Below are 24,638 nucleotides of genomic sequence, written 5' to 3' on the forward strand. Positions count from 1 at the left end.
GTGGATTGTATACACCGGGACATAGGCTGGTGGATTGTATACACCGGGACATGGGCTGTCTGGCTATACATAGGGGGCAGTATTACAGTAGTTATATTCCTGTACATGGGGGGCAGTATTATAGTAGTTATATTCTTGTACATGGGGGGAAGTATTATAGTAGTTATATTTTGTACATGGGGGCAGTATTATAGTAGTTATATTCTTGTACATAGGGGGTAGTATTATAGTAGTTATATTCTTGTACATAGGGGGTAGTATTATAGTAGTTATATTCCTGTACATAGGGGGCAGTATTATAGTAGTTTTATTCTTGTACATAGGGGGCAGTATTATAGTAGTTATATTCCTATACACAGGGGGCAGTATTATAGTAGTTATATTCTTGTACATAGGGGACAGTATTATAGTAGTTATATTCCTATACATAGGGGGCAGTATTATAGTAGTTATATTCCTGTACATAGGGGCAGGTTATATTCCTGTACATAGGGGGCAGTATTATAGTAGTTATATTCTTGTACATAGGGGGCAGTATTACAATACACTTTCTTAGGGGCAGTATTATAGTAGTTACATTCTAGTTTATCAGAGAAGGTATTGTAGTATGCTTTTAGTGTACATATATGGCAGTATTAAGTTATGTGCTCTTAAAATAGAAGTGTTATTCCTTTACAAGGAGGCAGTATGAGTCTCTTTCTCTGCGGTATACATGTTGATTTAGACCATCTATAAACAGTTGTTATGGAGTTTAGTAACTCCACCCACATCACAAGGCCACGCCTACTTGTTTTGACCCCGCCCACAGAATGGGGCCACTTTTACAGTTTTTCCAGGGCCACTTTAAATTCCCAGTCCGCCCCTGTGTGCAAGGATTAAGGAATGACTTTTAATTGCCCTCCTGAGTTTTTTGGAGTGTTATCTATACTGTGTAGGGTGCCCAAGGTCTATCCTATTTATACTAGTCTGTCACACACAGTCTATCATCCCTCTATGTTGGTTATATAGCAACCTACATTTCAGCTCTATCTATTTAATTCAATCCTAACACGCTGCAACACGCTCCTAACAATTAATTCATAGCCCCTCCAATATATTTTGCTAAAAAATTGGTATTCGCAGGGGATACGGGGCTATACTGTGCGCTGGTGTGTGCAGCAGAAGCCTTTATCTCTTCCCATGATGACATCACATTAGTGGGAAAACTGACAACTGACAAATGGATTCTCCCCTGATTGACATATAATGTGCCAAGTCAGGATGCGCATCACCCTCTAGCTTGAATACTCACTAGTTAAAATTGCTATGCCAGTCACTGACGTCACACAATCCTGTATCGCTAAAATATTCTAAGAATCCGGTGTGTGCATGCGCCAGAACTTAGAATTAACCGCATTGGGAACCCCATTAGGCTGCGCACGCATCAAAGCCTATACTTCATCGCAGTATATATATTGTTGATTTGTTATCGACTGGATTTGTGAATGATTTCTTTGGAACTAAATATCTTTTTTTATGGATTACATTCTCCAGGCATGCGCTGAAACTTAAAATAATTCAGTAAAAGGTTTTCAAATGAATAGATACCCACATAAAGAGTTTGAATGTTCTCTCTGTATTTCCGTGGGTTTTTCTCCGGTTTCCTCCCACACTCCAAAACATACTGGTAGGTTGAGTATATTGTGAGTCCCATTGGGGACAGGGACCGATTTGGCAAGCTCTGTGCAGCGTTGCATAATCTGTGTGCTAAATAAAGGAATTATTATTATATCGAAAAGGCATATCAAGGACTGGGTCAGAGGACAGAATCAGAGAAGGTAAGTATATATTATTCCATATCTCAGTAGATATATAAGCTGCCCCCGTGAAATTACCTATAAAGAGCTCATAGGAAGCTTTTATAAGACATATGCAATCGTAGGGGTTAAGTGAGTTTATTAAATTTATGGCAAGCATATATCACTAGAGGAAAAAGCAAGTATAATAACACTGACTATCAAGTCTTAACCACAGTGAATGTGGTTTGTATCCATAGAGTGCAAATTTTTTGACTTGCACATATCTTTAATAGATAAGGAGCTTTTCAACGATAGTGACAAAGGCTTCATGATTCAAGTTTTCAAAACCTGGTTAATATTCAAAAGGTATACCGTATATACTCGAGTATAAGCCGACCCGAGTATAAGCCGAGGCCCCTAATTTTACCACAAAATACTGGGAAAACCTATTGACTCGAGTATAAGCCGAGGGTGGGAAATGCATTGGGCACAGCCTCCCCAGTATATAGCCAGCCAGGCTCTGCCCCAGTGTATATAGCCTGCCAGCCCCTGCCCCAGTGTATATAGCCTGCCAGACCCTGCCCCAGTGTATGTAGCCTGCCGCCGCTGCCGGACAGATCGCACAGAAGATATACAGGGGTCACCGGAAAGGTGAGTTTAGATATATTTATTTTTTTGACTCGAGTATAAGCCGAGTTTGGGTTTTTCAGCACATTTTTTGTGCTGAAAAACTAGGCTTATACTCACTCGAGTATATAAGGTATATACCATTCCATAATTGTATGTTTATATATTTTGTACAGGAAAGTTCTTTTGTGGCTTAAAATGCGATATATAGAAAGCTAAGAGATAGTTCCATCTCAAATAAAAGGTATATAGGTAAACCCTTCATTGAGTTCCTTTTGGACTTAAACTTTGTAGGGGATAGATTCATCTAGCTTCCAACTGAAGGAGATGGCGATCCAGGTTTCCTTTTCTGTACCGTAACGTATCAATACCCCAAAATCAAACATGTTTGGCCAGAGACATATCTTTTTCAATTCTCACTATACTAAGGTGTGTAGAAATTCTTGTAAATTCTTGAATATTTTCCCCTACATACTGTAAATTTTGGGACAGCTACGTTGGCCAACATAAATTACTCCAGTAGTTTTACACTTTATAAATGTTCTGATTTCATAACTTTTGTTATGAAATGATTTCTTTGGAACTTATTTAAAAAATAAATGTGTTCCACATGAATAGGATCCATTCAAGTTATTTTGCAGCTAAGTCACTCCGCTGGTAGTTTTAGCTGTCAGGTGACTATGCACCAATAGGTCTTTTAAATTTTTCCTTCTTCGGTAAGCGTCGTTGAGGGTTTGTGTAACCAGTCCTTATCCTCTCTAGTATGAGTCCAAAAATTTCACATTATGTTCATGACTTCCTCAGAGTAAGCATCGTAGGGGTCAATACACCTTATCGGTTGTTTCACTGTACCTTGTTCATTATTTGACAGAAGATGATATCTATTTTCGATTTTGCTCTTGTAAATGCTTTACTGTATGTAGCACCTTATCATAAAACAAAAAACATAATCCAAAATATACACACTGAGGTATCCCAACATTAAAAGGTATGTGATACTTAAAAAAAAATACATGTAAAACAGAAGAATGAAGTCAGTGACGCAAGGAAAATCCCTGGAATGGTCACTAGAGGTCAGTAAACTTCCACAAACTTGAATAGATATGCAAACTATATGTGGAATTAGAAACAACTATGGACAACTGGGCAGGAGGATGTAAATATTCACAAATAATGTATGAAAGTTAAATTATTTAAATAGCCTTCTTACCCAGTTTCCAGTGGTGATATAGAGGACTCCCTGCATGTGTCCCAATGCGCGTTCCATAGATGTCTCTTCATGAAGCATCATAGCTAATAGTGTATAAGTGGTTTATATTTACAGAACTAGCCAATGGTAAGTATGTGAATGGGTAAGCATGTGGTGATCTGTCCGGCTCAACCAATGAAAATGTAATGGACGGTAATTAAGCTCCTGGTTTTTGGCACGTCCCAAGATGCATTCATATCCCTCACATCCCTGAACCGCACATGCTTGAGGCCACAAGCCCGCGGTCAATTCAGACCCCGTCTCGGATGCGCACCCAGGATATGCAATGGGTGATTATGTGCAAATCAAATATGAAGAGTATATTATTAAAAAAAATGGACCTATAATTATTTAAGGGTAAAAAATCTAGAAGTTTAGTAAAAAAAAGTGTAATAGAGTAAATATATATAAAGTGACTAGTATTAAGTTACAGTGTTCTGAATAAAGTGCAAAAAATGAGAAGGTGCATAGTGCTAGATGTATATAAAGGTACTCAGTTAAGAAGTCCCCATGATGTAAATATAAAGATATACAATCCCTATTGTAAAAATAGGGGAAATAAAAAGAAAAAATTGTTAAAGGATTAAAATTTGTTGCTCATCACTAAGTAACACTGTGTCACCAAACCCTTATCCTTATCCTCTCTAATAAGAGCCCATAGTTAGTGGGACTGCAGAGAATCATTTTCCAGATAACAGACAGGGGGAGTACCCAGAATTAGTTAGAAAAGAGTTAAAGTTGGATGCAGTTAACCATGTCTTGTTCACCAAACACACAACTCCTCCAACAAAATGGTAAAAGCTGGGCAGCCCCTGGTAGTAAGTAAATAAGGTAAAGCATATATAAAAATGCCCACACTATCTAGTACCCAAATGTGTTAGATTATAAAGAGTATCCAGCCTAAGTTATAAAGGCACATCACTAAAATACAAAGAGATATTCTCATACATTACAGGTCAACATTGGGGAAAAAGACTGTACAAGATGTGAGGGTATGGGGTCCCTAGTGCAGGTAGTTGGGCAATGAAATGGAGATTAGAGTCAGCACTGGATGGGTCCAGGTAAGGTTTCTTTAATAATGGGGTGACAACAGCATGCTTGAAGGAAGAGGGAAGGACACCAGAAGAGAGAGGTTGAAGATTTTAGTGACCACTGGGTAGAGACTGTACAAGATAGGTAGTCAGGCGAGCAGAGGGAAGGAGCCTGGACACTTCCACTGTGACTGGCTCAAAGGAAGAGAGCAAACAGGATGAAGTAGCAGAGGGAAGGGGATTAATGGAGTTGGTGGATTGGAATGTTATTTCCTGCAATGCTGTCAATTTTATCTTTAAAGTAGGTGGCCAGTAGGTGTTTTTATTAATTTCCGGGGTAAAACGCATACCGATCTGGTTTGCATTGGGCACTGAAACAAAATCGTGAAAAACATGTGCATCACTTTCCCATAGAATGAGTACAATTACAATTGAGAATACTTATGAGTCAACAAAAAAGTGAGCAGACGTATTGTAAACTCATCATGCTTCAGGTATTAAATACCCTTAATGTCAAGAAATGATTTTACAGCCTCAGTTCCCAGATGGTGCTGTATGTTGCTATACAGAGCCTCTAGGTTTTGCAATGACATCCTTTGTATCTTTTAAGTAAGAAGGTAGAGAGGTGACAAACTGACGTAATATTTTTTCTACATATTCAAGACTATACCCTATACCCATTGGTCCAGGGATTGGACATGTGTTCTTCTGAATCTTTGGCAGGGCATTAAATGTTATGATGATGGGTTTAGGGTTGAGGATATACTTATGCTAATCCTCTGTAATCCGATTAATCTCTTTTGCATTATTCTAAAGGTCAATAAGCTCTGACAAATAAATCGGAGTAGGGTCTTTATGTGTTGTATCTCTTGTTAATGTTTTGGTCATCAAGAAATCATTTGGCTATCTAGGCATATTCCCCTCGTTCCATAATCCCAATATTTCCCCCTTCATCAGAGGGTTTTATTATTATATTGTCCAAGGACATCAGATCTTCCACGGCTTGGTTTTCTTTTGGTTTCAGATTAGAGCCAATTTTTTGTTTCTTTTGCTTAATATTTTCAATATCTTGTGTTACCATCATTACAAATGTCTCAATATTTCAATATTGAGAAAATAAAGGTGTATTTTTTTATCTGGGTTTCAGATTTGTCAGAGGTATAGGAATATTTGTTGTTGTCATTTGATGTTGTCATTCGAGATATCAACAACTTTATCATCATTTATTTGTTCCTCAAAGAACCCTTCCTCTTTTTTTCTGAGCAAAGTTCTTATGCAGGGCTAGTTTCCATGCAAATAAATTAAATTCCTTTTGCACCATACTATTATAGAACCGGTTGTTAAACAGTTAAAAGGAACCTGGCAGCACATTTTCACAAATACAGCTAGTGGCAGGTTCCCTTAGAGTTCTGTTTACTGACACCCTAGCTTTAGCTAAAAATTGTTTTCCTCACATCCCCATAATTCAACTTTATCTTATACTACCTGTAGCTCCTGGCATTGCCGGTATAGTTAATAACTGTTCTTACCTATAACAAAATAGATGTTATCTCTCTCTAGAAATACATATGTTATCTCTCTCTATCTCGGACAGTAACACCCATAACAAAAATAATATGAGTTATAAGATGAAATGTGCCCTCAATGATTTAAAACACGACTCTGAAATAACAATCAGGATGGCGGACAAGGGTGGCATGGTCGTAGTGATGAACACCAAAGAATACATTCAACAAACAGAATTAATGCTCTCCAACCGTGCCACATACCGTGTCCTTCCATCCAACCCCACTGAAGTTTTTTTAAAAAAAATCTCAGCTCTTATACACGAGGGTTGTGATTTGGGCATAATTAATGTTAAACAAAGGGACCACATGTTGGTCACAAACCCTGTCACACCCATCGTGTATACATTGCCCAACGAACCCCTCTGTGAATGGTTGGATGCCTTACTCCAACCATTAGTGGTGAGAACGGCAGGATACCTTAAGGACACGGGTGACGTCCTCAGAATCTTAAACAAAATAAAATGGTCTGCACAGTACATGTGGTTGAGCTGCGATGCAGTATCATTATATACCTCAATACCCCATGAGAAAGCCATGATGGCTTTAAATTACCATCTTAATAAATACAGCACATACAGTATGGATTTGAAAAATTACATAAATGAGGTATTGTGGTTCTTGATGACCCACAATTTCTTCCTTTACAATGATATTTACTACCTTCAAATCATGGGAGTATCTATGGGGGCCAAATTTTCACCGTCCATAGCCAATCTCACAATGGCATGGTGGGAGGAGCAATATCTTTACTCAGACTGTAATCCATATGTTGATACTATTGTCTGGTATGGCAGATACATCGACGATTTGCTATTCATTTGGCGCGCCCATGTGTCTGCCATAACGACTTTGTTAATTTCCTGAATAAAAATGAATGTACTCTTACCTTTACTTTCTCCACCGATCGAGAACATACGGTGTTCCTAGATCTGAATCTAAACATTAGAGAGGGACACATAAGTACGAATACACATAGAAAAAAGGTATCAGGTAAAACTATTTTACATGCGAGAAGTTTACATCCAAAACATACATGTAGGTACTACCACCCGTAAATTGAAAAAACGTATTCTCGAACACTTAGGGGATATAGGAAAAAAAGAATTGGGTATTATAGCCCCCAAAAAAACTATTTTGGGTGCTTCGAGACACTTTAATGATGAGCATGGAGGAAACAGTAAAGGTTTCCTGGCATATGGTATTGAATACATCCGACATAACATTAGAGGCGGGGACCGTAATAAACGACTCTTTGATCGTGAAGCATATTGGATATTACATCTAGACATGAGATTCCCCAAGGGTATGAACTACAAGCATGAGTTCATGTTCCATTATTGAAACTATATGTTATATGTAAACCATCTTTCATGTAATGGATCCATCTCACATTTAAACTTGCTCTTTTGACTGCTACCTATTTCTTCTGTTTTTAACGCAGATGCTCCGTTCTGCTGTGGGCTTGACCTGTGCCATCTTTGGTCCTGTTTTTATATCACTCCATATGATTACTACCCAGGTACCAAAGAGGCATAGTATATCCCTATTACTCTCTCCATTTTACTTTCAAATATGAAAAGTAGTCTGCCGGTTATTTCCTTATAAATACGTGTTTTCGGAAAATATTAATTTACTTGATTGGATATTTATGTTTATCTTCTACTGAGGACTATTGGGTACTGTAGGTGTTTTTAACATTATTGAATCATACAATTTGTCTTAACCTAAATAAATAAACTATGTTTTTTAAACACTACCACACACCTGGAAGCGACAATGATTGCCCCGTACACACACACGTCACAACGAGCAGGTGGGGCTCGGCTCCCCTGTCTCGCTGACGTATTTCTGGTAAAAGCATAATACCTGTCTCTTTCAGATTTGTGGTAGCCATGAGTAAGAGTGCATAATGCCCTCGAAACACGTAGGCAAAGAACCGTAGGCCTCACCGTGGACGCAGTGCTTGAGCGTATGTAACTGTACAATTGTTACTATTGGAGCCAATAAAAACAGTTTTTTCACTATCCCGCGCTGGATCATTGTAGCTTTTTTGGATTTATCTCTTTTCTTACATATAAGTCTTATCCTCATTGTTTATAGTAACCAATCAAAGCTCGGAGCTTATATTAATGACCTGTGGCAAAATAGAAACTGAGCTGTGATTGGTTGCTAACTGCCACAGCAGCCAGCAGACAATGGGGCACATTTACTTACCCGGTCCAGTCGTGATCCCGCGGCGCGTTGTCCGATGCTGATTCGGGTCTGCCAGGTTTCACTAAGGTCGTGCGCCCGATATCCAGCAGGTGTCGCTGCTGCACCGAGGTCCACCTTCCTGGTCCCGTTGCATGTAAGTGCTGATCTTGCAACACAAATTATTTTTTAAATTCCGCGTTTTTTCCGAATCTGTTGGGTTCTCCGACAGCCACGTCCCCCGATTTCTGTCGTGTGAGAGCCGGCGCTGATGCGACACAATCCGATCGCGTGTGCCAAAATCCTGGGGCAATTCGGCACAAAACGGAAATATTCTGGAAACCTGACGAAAATGAGTCCCAATGACTCCTGTATATGGTGATTAATAAGTGTATTTTGGAAAGTGCAGAGTGAAAAATTTTACTCAAAACCTTGTCTATAACATTCTCTGAGTCACAGTGCAAAATTCGGCTGTGCAAAATTTGGTGGTTGTAAATGCAGTACAGATTCCTTTAGCAGACATACATCCACACGGACAAAAACATACACTCAGATTTATATGATATATTACCTGGCATTAGAGGGGGCCCGTCCTGCTTGACCGACCCCTCCCATCCACTCCTCTCCATGTCCCATACCTCTTCTCATCATGTTATGTGACCAGGGTGATGTCAACTAAGGTACATTTCCAACATCTACCCCATGTATGTATTTGATCACATGAAATCACAGCATATAGTTTTATTCCTCCCCATGTCTCCATGTTGTGATTTCATATGATCAGATACATATGTGGGCTAGATGTTGCAAATGTAACAGGACCTTAGAAGACATCACCCATGTCACATAATATTAAGTGGCCAATGATGTAACAGAGCTCTCTCTCTAAATGTTCCACACAGCAGCATGTCCTAACAGTGAGACCTGTCAATCAGGAACAAGGTGGTAGGGCAATACAAGCAAATCAGGTGAGTTGCATATACGTTTACAAACTGATTCTTGTAACATTGCAGCAATGGAAAGGAATCATTAATGGATTAGGGCAATGCTTTTTAACCATAGTTTTTAATAAATATTTATTTTGGGTGGGTGAATTTTTATGGCAGTTTCTCTTTAAAAACAGTATATTTCTAGAGTCATTGATTTGAAATGTAGAAGAATGAAGAAGAATTTATAAGTCTTACATTATAAGAGGCCATGGTGAACGCCCGGGACATGGGTAAACCTGGTCTAAACAAGTCCAATCTGGTGGAGACTGTGCACTGATCTATTAAGGTGCCGAATCCTCTTAGTAGATCTAGGATACAGGTTGAAAATAATACCATTTTAAACTTTAAAAATTAACACATATTTTTCTATTTGTAAATTGTAAAATTATGTCCAATACTGCATGTTACCTTTGAGACTTCTTATTCAAACATGGAACATAATTATTGTCAAATCTCAAGTGTAAAAATCGAAGAAGTTGTACGGTAAAACTAAGTATCTGTGGGCTTTCAACATCCTCATTCTTGGAAGTCACTCAGCAAATATGCAAACAGAAACCTGACAGAGCACAATTAAAATAGTTACATGATTTTATAGGAAGTGTTCTCATTCCCATCAATGAGGTCAGGAAAATTAGCAGAAAAGATTGTACCCATTGATGGTTTGGGTTCATTCAGTTAACACAAGTACAATATGTAACTACAGTACTACTATTTAGTAACTATCAGCTTTTAACCTAGTCCCATGGAGAACATCCAGGTCAACCTTAGAAAATATATTACAGGTGCAAACAGGTAGAAGAGAACACTAGGGGGGTGGGGCTACAATCAGGAAGATGGAGGGGCGGGACCTGCCTCCTGTGACCTCATCACAAGCATGTGCTGCTGACCAATGACACCATAGCTGTCTATCTAATATCTATCTATCTATCTCATATCTATCTAATATCTTTCTATCTATATCATATCTATCTATTTATCCCATATCTATGTGTCTATTATCTGCTTATATCTATCATCTATCTAATATCTATCCCATATCTATCTATGTATCTATCTCATATCTATCTATGTAAAACTTCAGTACAGCACATGAGGACACAGCTTGAAAACATGCCATATGAGAGATCACTGTCATCTAGGGGAAGCCTGCAGAAAACAAGAGGAAGGAACAAGATTCGGGTAATTAATCCAATTGCAAAAGGGCTTAAAAATTACCTGGCCTACATAGCAAAAGTTTTTTGAAATGACAGTTACACTTTAAATTCCACTCACTGGGAGGAATTCATTATTTTGGGCACAGTGTAGTAATCTCAACACTTTTTGTGTGTGTCTAGGTACGATAAACTTTTTTGGGTGAAATTTTTGTCACACAAACAGACAAGCTATGAGCTCACCTACCAAGTTCTATTTAACCTTCATGAATGTAGAGACAGTTCGGAAACGTTTCGTTCCAAATCCCAGTGTAAATTACTGCACAATTTGTGCACCAAAAAAAGGGGTCCTCTGCCACAACAGATGAATGCCCCTGACTTAGGAAAAGCCACTACAAAGGATCTTGGGGAAAAAAATATGCATAAAAAAGGTCTATGTTTAAGCACCCTGAAGACTTATACATGCGGCCTAGTCCAGAAAACAAAGTTTGCATCATAGAGCTTCAGTGCTAACCTAATAACAATGCTTGCGGGGTAGAGAGTACTACATTACATTAGAAATTCAAGCGATCAATAGAGGCAAGTGATAGATCTAATAGGCTGGCTTTCAGTTATATTAACTGCAGTACATTAGTATCAGAAGATCACATGATCTGGTCTCCACCAAAAGAAAGAAGTAAAAAAAAAAATTCAATGTGCCCACCAGGACCTAAAAGGGTGTGGGGAGCTAAGGCCAATGATTGGAATGGTCTTGGTCTAAGGCCTAGCAGGGTGGTCACTATGGCACACACCTGGTTGGTTTTGATTCTGACATGGCCATTGATTCTGACATGGACACTGTAAGAAGGTGGATGCACGGTGGTCAATGCAGCTATCTCAGGTCACACATGCAAACCATTGATTCAAATGTATAGTCCTAGATTTAAGTCCAGGTAAAAACAGCAACAGTGTAGTCACTAAAGCAAAACCTGGTAGCAGACAAGTCACCCGTGTCCCTTTTATTCTTGTAGATGATGATGCTAACCACATTATGAATTTATCAATACAAATATTCATTATACAGATATGTTTGTATATTTCCTTATAGGTTGTAATTATATGAGATTTTTTTGTAGGTTTTATAGAGATATATGATATATTGTGACAACAAACCTTCAAGGAAATCTAGCGCTGGGTTTTAACTTCAATGCAACAAGGTGAATGGAAGATAAATGTGTCTTACTCACGAAAAACAAATGTACGGAAAATGTCCGGCTCTTGATTACAGGTTCCCTTTAAATCATTATGTGCTTGAAAAAGATTCCTTGGTGGTCGAAACATAGCATGATGGGTGAATAAAGACACCAGATCTTGAACTGTGCTGTATTCTTCTTCTTCAACAATTGTTATCTTGGGATCTGTGACCTGGATTAACAATCTGCATGCACCCTCCACCATTTTTTTGAAATAATTGGTGCTGTCATTTCTTTTTCTTTCTCTAATAGGACCAACCCCATGACATGACTTATAGATTACTGAAAATTTATACAACATGCTCAGCAGCTCCTGATATATAAACTGGTGCCTGCAGACAGGAATGTATACAATATTTTTGCTCCTTAATACAATTGTCGGGTGCCAAGTATATTCTCTACATAAATTTGTGGATATGTGGCATGGGGAAGTAGATATTACATGCCATGAGGGAGTAGATTGTAATTAGGGAGTAGGAGGGAGGGAGTAGATTGTAATTAGGGATGCCAAGTGATGCAGTGAAGAACTCAGCCTGCCTACCTATTAGTGCAGTGGTTCCTTTTACTAGGTTATTTATTGGTAGGCTTTAGTGTCAGTCAAAGCTGTTCTGGTGGTTGGAGGGGTCTTTGCAGTTGGTAATGAATGGCTTTGGGCAAACATGGGGGGGGTCGAATTATACCAAAACTGTTTTATTTCTTGTTTAAATTCCGCATCGTTGAATTTGAGAAAGAGATAAGGTCTGTAGGTAACAACAAGTAAAAGTCCCTCCCAATCAAACCTCACAAGCTTAAGGGTGATATCTCCTAAACATAGGTATCTGGTAAATTGTGAAACTTACATGAGAGGCAGATGTCAGGACAAAGAGGTGATAACAGGGATCCTGAAACTAGCGTGCCGCCCGCCGCTGGCAAACTATGTTATTCGAACTTGCTACAAATTATATAACTTATAAACGCATGACATGCAAGACACACAAACGCCGTGGCCACTGCACACTCACACAGACAACCAAGAAGAAAAATATGAATGAAACATGTGCATGTGATAAATTAAAAAAAATCAATAAAAGATGTGCAAATATATGTTCAAAAGGAGCACATAAAATGAGGCATCTACTCACATACATAGGGTGCCTTGTATGTATTGCGGGCCTTCTGGATCGAACCACAAGTGAAAGTAAGTCAATATTGTCCCATTAGGATTTGACGTTTGGATAAATAAAATGAAGGCCTCAGGGTATATTATGGTGGCTCAAAGACTGCATGTATAGTCCTCCCCACCTAGAGATAGACAGTAAGACAAAATAATAAGAAAAAGAGAAAATATATTAAAATAAATAATATACAACATGATAACATGCCATCAAAACGAGGGGGGGGGCAGATTACTTATCAAGGAACGCAGTGGAACCCAAGTTCTCATTAAAAAACTGTAAAGTTTTCAATAGCCAAATCCACCTAGATTCCTTGCATAACAGTTGATGTTTAAAAGACCCCTCTTTAAGGGTCTTAGGGACATGTTCAATACCCCAAATCTTAAGTTGTTCCACATTGCAGTTAAGAAATTGTTTGAAAGGACAGGGTATAGATCTCAATTTATCCACTTCATCCACCTTGGTAGTTTTTGCTGCCAAAATATTGTTCACATGCTCACGTGTGCATATCTTGAGTTCTTGAGTGGTCATCCCCACGTAAATTTTGTGGCACGGCAGGTGGCATAATGAATTCAAATGATCGACCCCCTTCGGAGTCAACAAAAGTTGTGCTAGTGTCTATGTTGGAACATGCTATACAACGACCGCGTGGTTTGCAAACTCATTAGGGGCGAGGGGACGAAGCACCAAAGATTCTAGGAACATCAGTTGTCCCTCAAATTAATGGCCATCAGTTGTCCCTCTAATAGTAATGGCCAAAGTTTGGACAGGGACTCCTGCATTTCATTCCACCTATTATGGTAAGTTGTTACAATCTTGGATACATCTCCTGGAATAGCCTTTTTCACTAAATCAATTTTTCCAATCTTTAGCGTGATTTTCAAAGTCAGAATCAGTCAAACAGTTCCGACACTTGATTAAAAATTGGCCATTGTGTGCCACATTAATAGTGGCATGAGGGTGGGCTGAGGAAGCAAATAAGAAAGCATTTGTTGATGTTTCTTTGACGAAGACATCAGTTTGTAAATATCCCTGATTGTCCCGTTTTAACAATCACGTCCAATAAGTCCATAGTATGTGAATGAACTCGCCAGGTTAATTTAACGTTGATTTCATTGTTGTTCAGTTGATCAAAAAATGAGGTGAGTTGTGCCTCCGTACCATGCCAGATGATGAAGATGTCATCAATGTATCGGGCCCAAAAGAGGACCCAGGACATTGAGTCAGATCCATCATCTGACAGGAAAAGATTCTTCTCCCACAGCCCCAGGAAAAGGTTGGCATAAGAGGACATGCAAGCCTCCACCGTTGCCGTATTAATTGTCGAAAATCAACATGTATACCATTAGAGAGAAAACGTACCAGAAGGTTTGATTATGGTAGAAAAAGGAAAATCTTTTAAATATTTAGGGTTAATTCTATCAGGTCAGGTAGATCAGTTTCTAGAGTTGAATTTGGCCCCAGTAAATAAAAAACAGAAAATACAGATATGGAAGAAACTCCCCATAAATATAGCTGGTAGAGTGGCATTAATTAAAATGATGTTGTTACCTATGGTGATGTATCCATTGGCAGTGGCTCCTATGAGGGTTCCCGCAAAATATTTTAAACTATTAGAAAATGTATTTACAGAACTAGTATGGAGCAGCCCAGAATGAAACTGTCAAAACTTATGTCAGAATGGGACCATAACGGGTTTCCTGTCCCAGATATAAGGTCTTATTATATGTCACCACAAATTAAAAATGTGATAAATTGGGATAGTTAGCCTTAAATAAAAAGTATAAAGAAAAGATTAAAAGTAATAACCTCCTGGAATGTGTTGGAAACTTTAGAAACAGGAAGATGTAGGAGAACTAAAGAAACTAGGGGATGGTATCCTATACATGTGCTTCAAGATACCTGGAAAATGTTAAAAAAAGAGTTGGGGGATAGATGGACCATTAGAGTGTACTCCTTTTTGGGGGAATAAGAACTTACACACAGTAGATGGAATAAATAGCAAATTATGCTTGAAAAATGGGTTTGGCGACTGTTGCAGCTTTTAGGTGAGGGAAGATGTCAAACCTTTCCACAATGAAGGGAGGAATATGGATTAATAGATAGTATGTTATTTTCTTATTACCAAATAACTCATCTATTGACTTCCAATCAATTACATAAAAGGAAGATTTTAAAAAATCCTGTAATAATTGATATAATAACAACAAAAATAAATCAAAAATCCAAAATTAAAGAATTATATAAAATCTTGTGGGATAAAAGAGTGAATTCTGAGGAAAAAAACTGGGAGAAAAAGTGGTACATGGAAATTGGCATTCTTAGTCACTCAGAAGGTGTGAATATGTTAAAGCCATTACTCAAAATATGTCCCAGAGGGTGACACAGATGTTCATAATTAACCGGCTATATTACACACCAAGAAAAATAGGCACATTTTCTAAGGGTAAGAAAATAGGAGTGTCCTAAGTGTCAAGAGGCAAATGTGGACAAGGTTCATGCCCTTTGGTATTGTAGAGTAATAAAAGATGATATATAATCTTGAGTTGCCGCCTGAAAGAAAATATACTGTATATTGTTAAAAATTGGATATATAATATCATAGTGATGTAATTGGAATTGATAATATTTAATAATATTACTAATTATCTTTTCTTGTTATGAAATTTGTGTTAATAAAAATGAATTAAAAAAAGAAAAAAAAAAGGTATCAGGCAGCGGCTTGAGGTAGCTCTTCTACCTGGTAGTGGCTCTGGATGGCAGCTCTACAGGGAGCTGCACACTGGACCTGCTTCTCTATCTACTGACTGGAATCCAAGACCATGTGCTCCCGCCCACCAGGGGTTTATATACCCCCCTGGTCAGGTGGTAGCACTCTCCAATCAGCTTCCAGCTCGATTTACAGTGTCATAAGACATATCATTGGACAAGAACATTTGCTACAGCTGCAATTTCTAAGTTTACCTAGCAGTAGCTTCTGGATGAGTTGTGCACCAGATAGATCCTGACAAGGAGAGGGGACTATTCACAGCAACCACCTTGCCAATTCATTGGCAGGGGTGTTGTATATAGTTTATAGAGATAAGACAAGATAAAATAGGAGGTGTGTTCCAGGTTGGTACACAAAAGTTCTAAACAAAAAAAATAAATGGAAATAATAGAAATACAGAGGTGGAGCATAAGTAAAAGGTTTTTAAAGAAAACATAAGATCACTATGAGGGGAGAGAAGAAAAAGCAGAGGACAATATCATAGTTAAAAGTATAGGGTCAGGCACTCTGAACCACACTCGAAGACGGAAGTTTCTTCCTTTATTCCATAAAATCCATACAGACAAGTACAGCTGATACTAAAGATCAACGTATTCCGACACATTGGGGCAGATTTATTTACCCGGTTCTTTAAGATCGTGCGTCCATTTTCCTGCATCTGTCGCTTCCCTGCTGAAGTATGCCGGAGTTCACCTTCTTTTCCCCGGTGCATGTGAGTGCATTGTCTTACGACACAATTTGAATTGTAAATCCCATGCTTAGTCCGAATCAGTCGGGTTGTCCGGCGGTCACGCCCCCCGATTTGTGTCGCACGCAAGTTGGCATGATTGCGCCAAAATCCGATAGCGTGCACCAAAAACCCCACTTAAATGCGGAGCAAATCAGAAATGGGTAATCACATGATCCCCAGAGCACAGCCCACACAAGTCCACCCCGTGAAGCACAGGATCTTAGGTAATATAAAAAACAAATAATATAGTACAAACATAATAAAGAATGGGACAACAGTACATATGATGGTATTGTACGCAAGAAATCTAGAATTATTTCTGAAGGAAAACGACAACGGAAGCATGCCGTACCAGTTAAATCTAGTTAGGATACGGACATCGTTATATGAGGCATATAGTAAATTAAGTAGCATGAAATACTTTATAGAGAATGCTAATTTTCATCACTTTAACCAAACAACAATGGACATGAGAAGAAAAATAATGCTATTTCATTCAGACATAGGGGCATATTTTTGTCATACACTGGCGCCATCGTATGAGTGCCCCGGCACTGCATTTTCGCAGCGGCATACATCAAGAGGCGGAAGAGGCCTGGTGTAGAAAAGAACGCAACTGGAGACTTTTCACATATGAAAAGTCGCCCGTGGCAGTGAGTGCCGTGCCCCCCCCCCTCCTTCACGCTAGACTGGCGTGAAGGTGGAGGATTGGGGCAAATAATCGCAAGTGCTAGCAATAAGCTAGCATTTGTGATTATTTCAGGTCCTGATAAATATGCCCAACTATATCAACAATCTCCTCCATATCGCACCATAATAAAAGGATGCAATATGGAATACGGTCAGAGACATTAGGTATTTATCAGGACAATAACATCCAAAGGTCCTGATATATACCTAATGTCTCTGATCATATTCCATATTGAATCCTTTTATTATGGTATGATATGGAGGAGATTGTTGATATTATGTCTGAATGAAATAGCATTATTTTTCTTCTCATGTCCATTGTTGTTTGGTTAAAGTGATCATAGTATCATCTGCAAATAATGAAACTTGACTGTGCCTACAAGGTCATTAATAAAAATATTAAAAAGATGTGGCCTTAATACTGACCCCTGTGGCACTCCACTGGTAACGTCAACCCAATCTGAGAATGTGCCATTAATGACGACCCTCTGTTTTCTATCACTAAACCAATTACTTACCAAAATGCACAGATTTTCTCCTATTCCCAGCAGTCTCATTTTATATACCAACCTTTTATGCAGCACGGTGTCAAATGCCTTTGAAAAGTCCAGATATACAAATTAGCAAGTGATGCAAATTAGCATTCACTATAAAGTATTTCATGCTACTTAATTTACCATCTGCCTCCTATAACGATGTCCATCAGTATTGTTTGTATCCTAACAACATTTAACTGGTACGGCATGCTTCCGTTCTCCTTTTCCTTCAGAAATAATTCTAGATTTCTTGCGTTCAATTCCATCATATGTACTGTTGTACTGTCTATTTTTTATTTACGTTTGTACTATATTATTTGTTTTTTACATTACCTAAGATCCAGTGCTTCACAAGGTGGATGTGTGTGGGCTGTCCTCTGGGGATCATGTGATTTCCCATTGTGTTTGGGCTTTCACTGGTTCTCATTGTGGGAGATCTCGCGCACACACCACCTGATTCGTGATGTCACAGGGCGGTTGTTTTAAAAGAAGTTTGCTACTATCCACAGTTGAGATCATGATTAAGAAACAATGGGGGTCATTTACTAAGGGCCCGATTCGCGTTTTCCCGACGTGTTACCCGAATATTTCAGATTTGCGCCGATTGTACCTGAATTGCCCCGGGATTTTGGCGCACGCGATCGGATTGTGGCGCATCGGCGCCGGCATGCGCGCGACGGAAATCGGGGGGCGTGGCCGAACGAAAACCCGACGTATTCGGAAAAACCGCCGCATTTAAGAACCGAAAATGTGTCGCTCGGGACCCGCTTACCTTCACTCAGACGGCCTCGGTGAATTCCGGCGCGTTAAAATGCTTTTCAGCGCAGCAGCGCCACCTGGTGGACGGCGGAGGAACTACCTTATTAAATCCCGGCCGGACCCGAATCCAGTGCAGAGAACCCGCCGCTGGATCGCGACTGGACCGGGTAAGTAAATGTGCCCCAATGTGTCAAAACGCGTTGATCTTTAGTATCAGCTGTACTTGTCTGTATGAATTTTATCGAATAAAGGAAGAACTTTTCATCACTTGTCAGTCTCCGAGTGTGGTTCAGAGTGCCGGATCCTGTACTTTTATCTATTATTTATGTGGCCTGTTGACGGAGGCCAGTTTCCTGAGCACCTGCTGCGGCCTGGAGTTTGGACACCATATTGACACCAGAAGAACGGGTGAGCCGACATTTTTTTCTATTTTTATAGACAATATCATAGTGCCTACATACTACTAAATGCTTTTTCCTGACTACTAAAACTGCAAACTGGTGAGTGTTGGTATAAGTCTAATCTTTCTCTTATTTCCTGGAATGCTATGAACCTTTCTTATGCTCCACACAACATTATGAATTCCTCTTGTTTTCTTTAGAATATATTGAAATAGATATTATTTGATGAATTTGTTATGTTTTCTATGCATGTAATACCCGATTTATAGCATTATAACATGACATTTGGTATTTATTTCATTTTATATACTTTTATTAATATTGTAGCGTCTGAAAAATGTCCTAGTATATGGACCAAAATGTCACGTAGTATAGTATAAAAAATATATTTTCTTTTTTGCAACTTTCATATAGTGTACATGGAATCCTTTTTGCATAGGATCATCACTAACCGCCTCTCCTGAAGCCTGGCGTATGATGTTAATCACAGCAGAGGGGAAGTTCTGAGTTGGGAGAGCTTGACTTCAGTGCTGAACTCCCTCCCTCCCCAGTATACATCTCACTTCAAAGTTCATTTTACTGCATGTCTCCACCTCCCTAGGCCATGAAAGAAAACTTATCTGGAAGCTCTTTAGCTGCCTAATAACAAACTGGTAACTGTTTATTAGGTCAATTTCTGCTGACAGGTTCCCTTTGAAGACAAGAATCTCATCTTTCAGATCACATCAGGCTTGTGGTTCTGAGAGCTACAGAACCGGAGATATAGACAGTTAAAGATCAATTCCTGCCTTTAACTTAACTCCCCGTATCTTCAGTTCTGTAGATTACAGAACTATAATCCTGATGTGATCTGTAAGAAGACAATTCAAATTGTAAGCCTATTTACATATACTGCAAAAAAGCAATAAAGATGGCCACCGGGTCCACCATCCCAATCTTATACACATATAAATAGGTGAGGGCAAATAAAGCATAACTTTTAATACTACAGTTAAAAGAGAGAAACACCAAAATAAACCATCACACAAAATTATATACAAAAAAGCTGACCATAGTCAAATGGTTGGTATCTCTATAGGGTACCGCGAAAATTCGAGTCTTGATGCAAACACAAACAACATTAAGTGTATGAACTCAGATACTGATGAACAAATGATCCCAAGCTGTAAAGGAAGCAGGCAAGTCCTTATGCAAACACAAACTGCATTACAGATATAGACTCTGAATGGAAATAATGAATTTTCACTACAAAGGATAGGGAAATGTTCAGATCTCACCTATCCAGAAGAAGGAGATGACGAGGGCTGTAGGTAGTGAGTCTCAGGCACATCTCTGTCAGGAGAAAGATGAATACACTGCCCCTAGTGTGCCCTATGCTCCACTCACCCTAGTTTCCCGAACATAGCTCCCGTCCTTACAAGGACAGTCCCAGGTAATCCCTAGTCATAGAATTACCCTAGTAAGCCCTATGGGTCCAATTCCAACAGCGTTCCTGCCGCGTTTCCAGTGCCAGTAGAACATTCATCAGGGAAATTATGTCAATATGTAATCATGCTGCAAGGAAACCAACAGTGGTCAGCAATATGGATTAGCAATGGCCTAGTCCATTCCTGTAGCAGCCATATAATCCTAATTCAGGGTATTTAAAGGATTTCAGTGGTTAGGTGACCTCCCACCCAGTCCACAAACCTCATTTTCATTGGTCAAAATACCTCTATAGCATGTGGACCAATCATGGCAAGTCAGTATGGTCCAATTGTTGTGATGGCATAGTAAGGGCGGTTCCTAATACTCGAGAGGCAATTGTCTACTCACCCTTGTATACCGCCACTATCTCCCTCCAGCGTCTCCTCATGCTCATAGACACGGACATCTACTTCTGGTCCGGCTGTCAAAGCGACACATCACTTCCGGTAACCCGAAAAGACGCGTCATTGGTATACAGTCGTCATGGATACGCGAGGGTAGGTTGGAGGCGTGGTGAGGCCAAGCCTATCCATATGGCGGCCCCGATCCACTGCCTAGAACTATTGCAACGGGACTAACCGGGGGCACGGGTAGAAAGGGTATAATCATATCCACTCTATCAGTTACGTGGCCCGACTGGCATTTCAAGTTAAGAATATTGACGCGGGGAGCACTTAGATAACACAAACAAAAGATCATGCGTCCAACTTCTAGTGCTACCCACTATGCATTCATAACATTGAGGACCATTGTTCAATGACCAGCAGGACCTCATATAAAAACCAAGAACACATAATTAAAGTGGTTATTTTGACTGGTGGTGCAACCCAATCCAGGAGGTGGAAATTGGGACAATCAATTTATATGCCCTGATCTGTAAGAAGAAATTCGTATCTTTAATATGACACCAGCAGCATGTTTCTAGGTACTATAGAACCCAAAATAGGAGCACCTAAAGTGATTTCGTCCCTGCAGCCTCTAAACCTGACTGATCTCAGACAAAATATGACTCTTCTCAGCTCGTTGTCACATGACTTAGGAGGAGATTTTTTTTTAAATTGGTGACATTTCACATAAAATAGGGAATTCTAGAAAGGATATTTTATACTCTACGTGAGTAGCTTAATGGGGTACAATATGGTGACAGGCTCCCTGTAAGACAGGGCACTGTTACAAGAAGTCACAAACATGGGTTTTTTATGTGTTAGAAAACAAAGCGGGTTGGTTTTTAATGTGTGTGTATTAACCTCATTATAACCACCCAGCACCTTTGGAGGCCAGGCAGTGTTAGTATGAATACTGCAGCAAAATCTTTTGGTTTACTAATTAAAAGTGTCCTCAAAAGTCACTCTGAAATATACAGGTGCTATAGCGAAGAGATTTTCCTTAAGCCTCGTAAAACAACTACAATAATGATCAACATTAGGTCCAGTTCTTTACTTCAGTGGTTTATACACGGTCAGCATAAACATATTTGCTGGGCCGATATAACAAAGTGAGAAAGATATCTTCTGAAAGGCGAATACCAAGTAGCATTGCAGGGATCTGTCATATCCTGTATGAAAAGAAGAAGTTAGTGTTGAAATAACACTGTTTCTGTTTCCTAGTTTTTGGACACTAGCACTGAATTAAAAAAAACTCACTCTACTCACCGAGACTCTTGGATGTGATCATACAGACCAGTGTGGACTTTGAGGCATAGCTAAAACACACGGTAAGACATTACAAAGAAATAAAGCAATAAGTTCATTGGTTAGAGATATAAAATGTAGTTAAACAGATGACCAAGAAGTAGATATGCAGTTTGTGTTATATCTATACAATTATAAACCTTATTTTATAAAATCTATTACCTGTAATGCAACAAATGTATTGACGAATTTCAGCAGTGTTCAACACACAAGGCCAGATGTATCACCCTCACAGCAGAGCTCAGGTAGATGACAAGCTGCACCCAGTGATCTCCTCAGCAGTGGCTTCTCCTGGAGGGGATCCTCCAGTGTTGATCTGCTGCTGCCCCCCTGTAATTCTGGCCAGTAATCCTCCTCAGACACTGCTGCTGCTTTTGCAGATTGTAAATAGAAGGTCATGAACTGTAAACTGAGGCTGCACGTAGTGTCTGCTGAGCTCTGCTACTGGGGATAAGCTGCTTTGCACAAGAACTCAGTGCTTGCTTCTCAATTTACGCCACCCTTAGGCTGGAATGTTTTTGAGCCTGTTTTTTGCACCTGAATGAAAAGTTCCTAATGATGAATGATTATTAGGGGCAGCAAAACATCTGGATTGGTAGGATAAAGGAGTAAAACATTGTTGTTTTTGCTGCACGCTTGATGCACGATTGCTGCACGTTTGGTGTTAAGTCGCAAAACTTGCGCAAAAACACTGTGACACTATGAAAAGGCGCAAAAACAACAGAAAAAAGTGATACTTCTGTCCCGCAGTCTTTTCAGTGCAAACTGCTTACACATATATTTATCTAGTGTCTGTGACACAAATGTGTCACGGACACTTTATAAATACATGTGCAAGCAGTATACCTGGCTGCACTGTATGCAACATAAAATACTGCACTGAAAGGGGCGTTCTGGTGCAGAGTCGTACCATGCACTACATTTATCACACAGTGTACAACAGAAATGTGTCGCATGCTCTATGCTAAGGGGGCCGGAGCAGTGCAGTGGGTGCCAGATATATTTGATTTTTATTAACCCCTTCCCGATGTGCGTCGTACTAGCGCTCTCCATAGCCGGTAAGTCTTTGCTGCATATTGCAACAAAGGCTTACTGGTACCACCCATGTTTTCCTGAGGGCGCATTCACACGTTCCGCTATCGTCGCGTTCATAACGTGACGCTAGCGCACAGTGGGCGGGGCTCGGGCCGATCGCATATGCGTTTCCCGGGAAACGCATGCAATTAATAACCCGATCGCATGCGTTTCTCTGGAAACGCATATGCAATCGCCACAATCTCCGCCCCCTGTGCACTAGTGTCGCGTTATGAACGTGGCGCTAGCGGAACGTGTGAACGCGCCCTGACTATCGCAGCTGGCAATGCTGCCAGCGGCTTCAAAAAGATGGTGACGCCCTCTTGCAGTGGATCGTCGCTCCCCGTGACGTCTTCAGGGTGCACAATCCCTCGCCATGACAGACTCGGGTCTTCCAAAGGCCCGAGGCTGTCTCGCTTTAACCCATTCATTACAATGTGCTAATTGCATATTGTAATAAATGAGGAGGAAAATCCCCATATACTGTCGTATGGCAGTATATGATAGGATCGATCAGACAACCTAGAATTAAAGTACTCAAGATAGTCTGAAAAATAGTAAAAGTAAAAATAAAAAAAGTAAAAAAAAAAAATTATAATAAAAAAACCTAAAAATTCAAATCACCCCCATTACCTAGAAATGATATAAATATTAATAAACAGTAAAATCATAAACAAATTAGGTATTGCCGCGTCCAAAAATGCCCGATCTATCAAAATATAATAAAATTTTTTCACTGTGTTTAACTCCGTAACGGAAAATAGCGCCCAAAGTGGAAAATGGCACTTTTTTGCAATTTTGATAAATATAAAAAAATCAATAAAAAGTGATCAAAAGGTCGCACAGTCCTAAAAATGATGGCAATGAAAACTCAATCAAAAGTTGCAAAAAATGACACCACCCACAGCTATGTACACCAAAGTATGAAAAAGTTATTGGCGCCAGAAGATGGCAAAATCCCCACAAAAAATTTTATACAGGAGGTTTTAATTTTTGTAAATGTATGAAAGCATTATAAATTTGGTATCCCCATAATCGTATGGACCCAAAGAATGAAGTAGACATGTTATTTGGGGTGCACAGTGAGAGCTATAAAATCCAAGCCCTCAAGAAAACGTCCCAAATGCCTTTTTTCACCATTTTCACTGCATTTGGAATTTTTTTCCCGCTTCCCAGTACACGGCATGGAATATTAAATACTGTCACTATGAAGTGCAATTTGTTACACAGAGATCTTTATCTGGAAAAATAAAAAAGTTTTAGATTTTTGAAGGTGGTGAGTGAAATATGGAAGTGAAAAAACGAAAAAGGGCCAGGTCGTTAAGGGGTAAATATTACAGATTTTACTAAATCCTTAGCATCGCCTCATGACTGTTGGAGTGTCAACTCTGTAACTCTGTTATTATTAAAAGGTTTCTCAGAATATATAAATTTGGAAAGGGTTTCTCTGTGAAACCCTTGGGATTTCAACCTTTGCATTGCAAATCACTGTGGGTTAAACCTGCAGCAATAGATGCCATTGGTTTAAAACCTGCAATGTAGTTCACTTAG

The 24,638-nt window shown here is 39.4% G+C and overlaps 1 protein-coding gene across 3 annotated transcripts in view; it reads left to right on the forward strand.

Moving 5' to 3' along the window:
* Positions 1-24,638, forward strand: part of LRRC25 (leucine rich repeat containing 25) — a 144,383-nt gene that overhangs the window by 95,963 nt on the left and 23,782 nt on the right. For all 3 annotated transcript variants that reach the window (XM_072112614.1, XM_072112595.1, XM_072112604.1), the window contains one exon: positions 21,930-22,036. The gene's annotated coding sequence lies outside the window, so the exon portion shown is untranslated. The remainder of the gene's footprint in view (positions 1-21,929; positions 22,037-24,638) is intronic.

This window comes from Engystomops pustulosus, chromosome 1 (genome assembly GCF_040894005.1).
Source record: "Engystomops pustulosus chromosome 1, aEngPut4.maternal, whole genome shotgun sequence".
Taxonomy (NCBI): domain Eukaryota; kingdom Metazoa; phylum Chordata; class Amphibia; order Anura; family Leptodactylidae; genus Engystomops; species Engystomops pustulosus.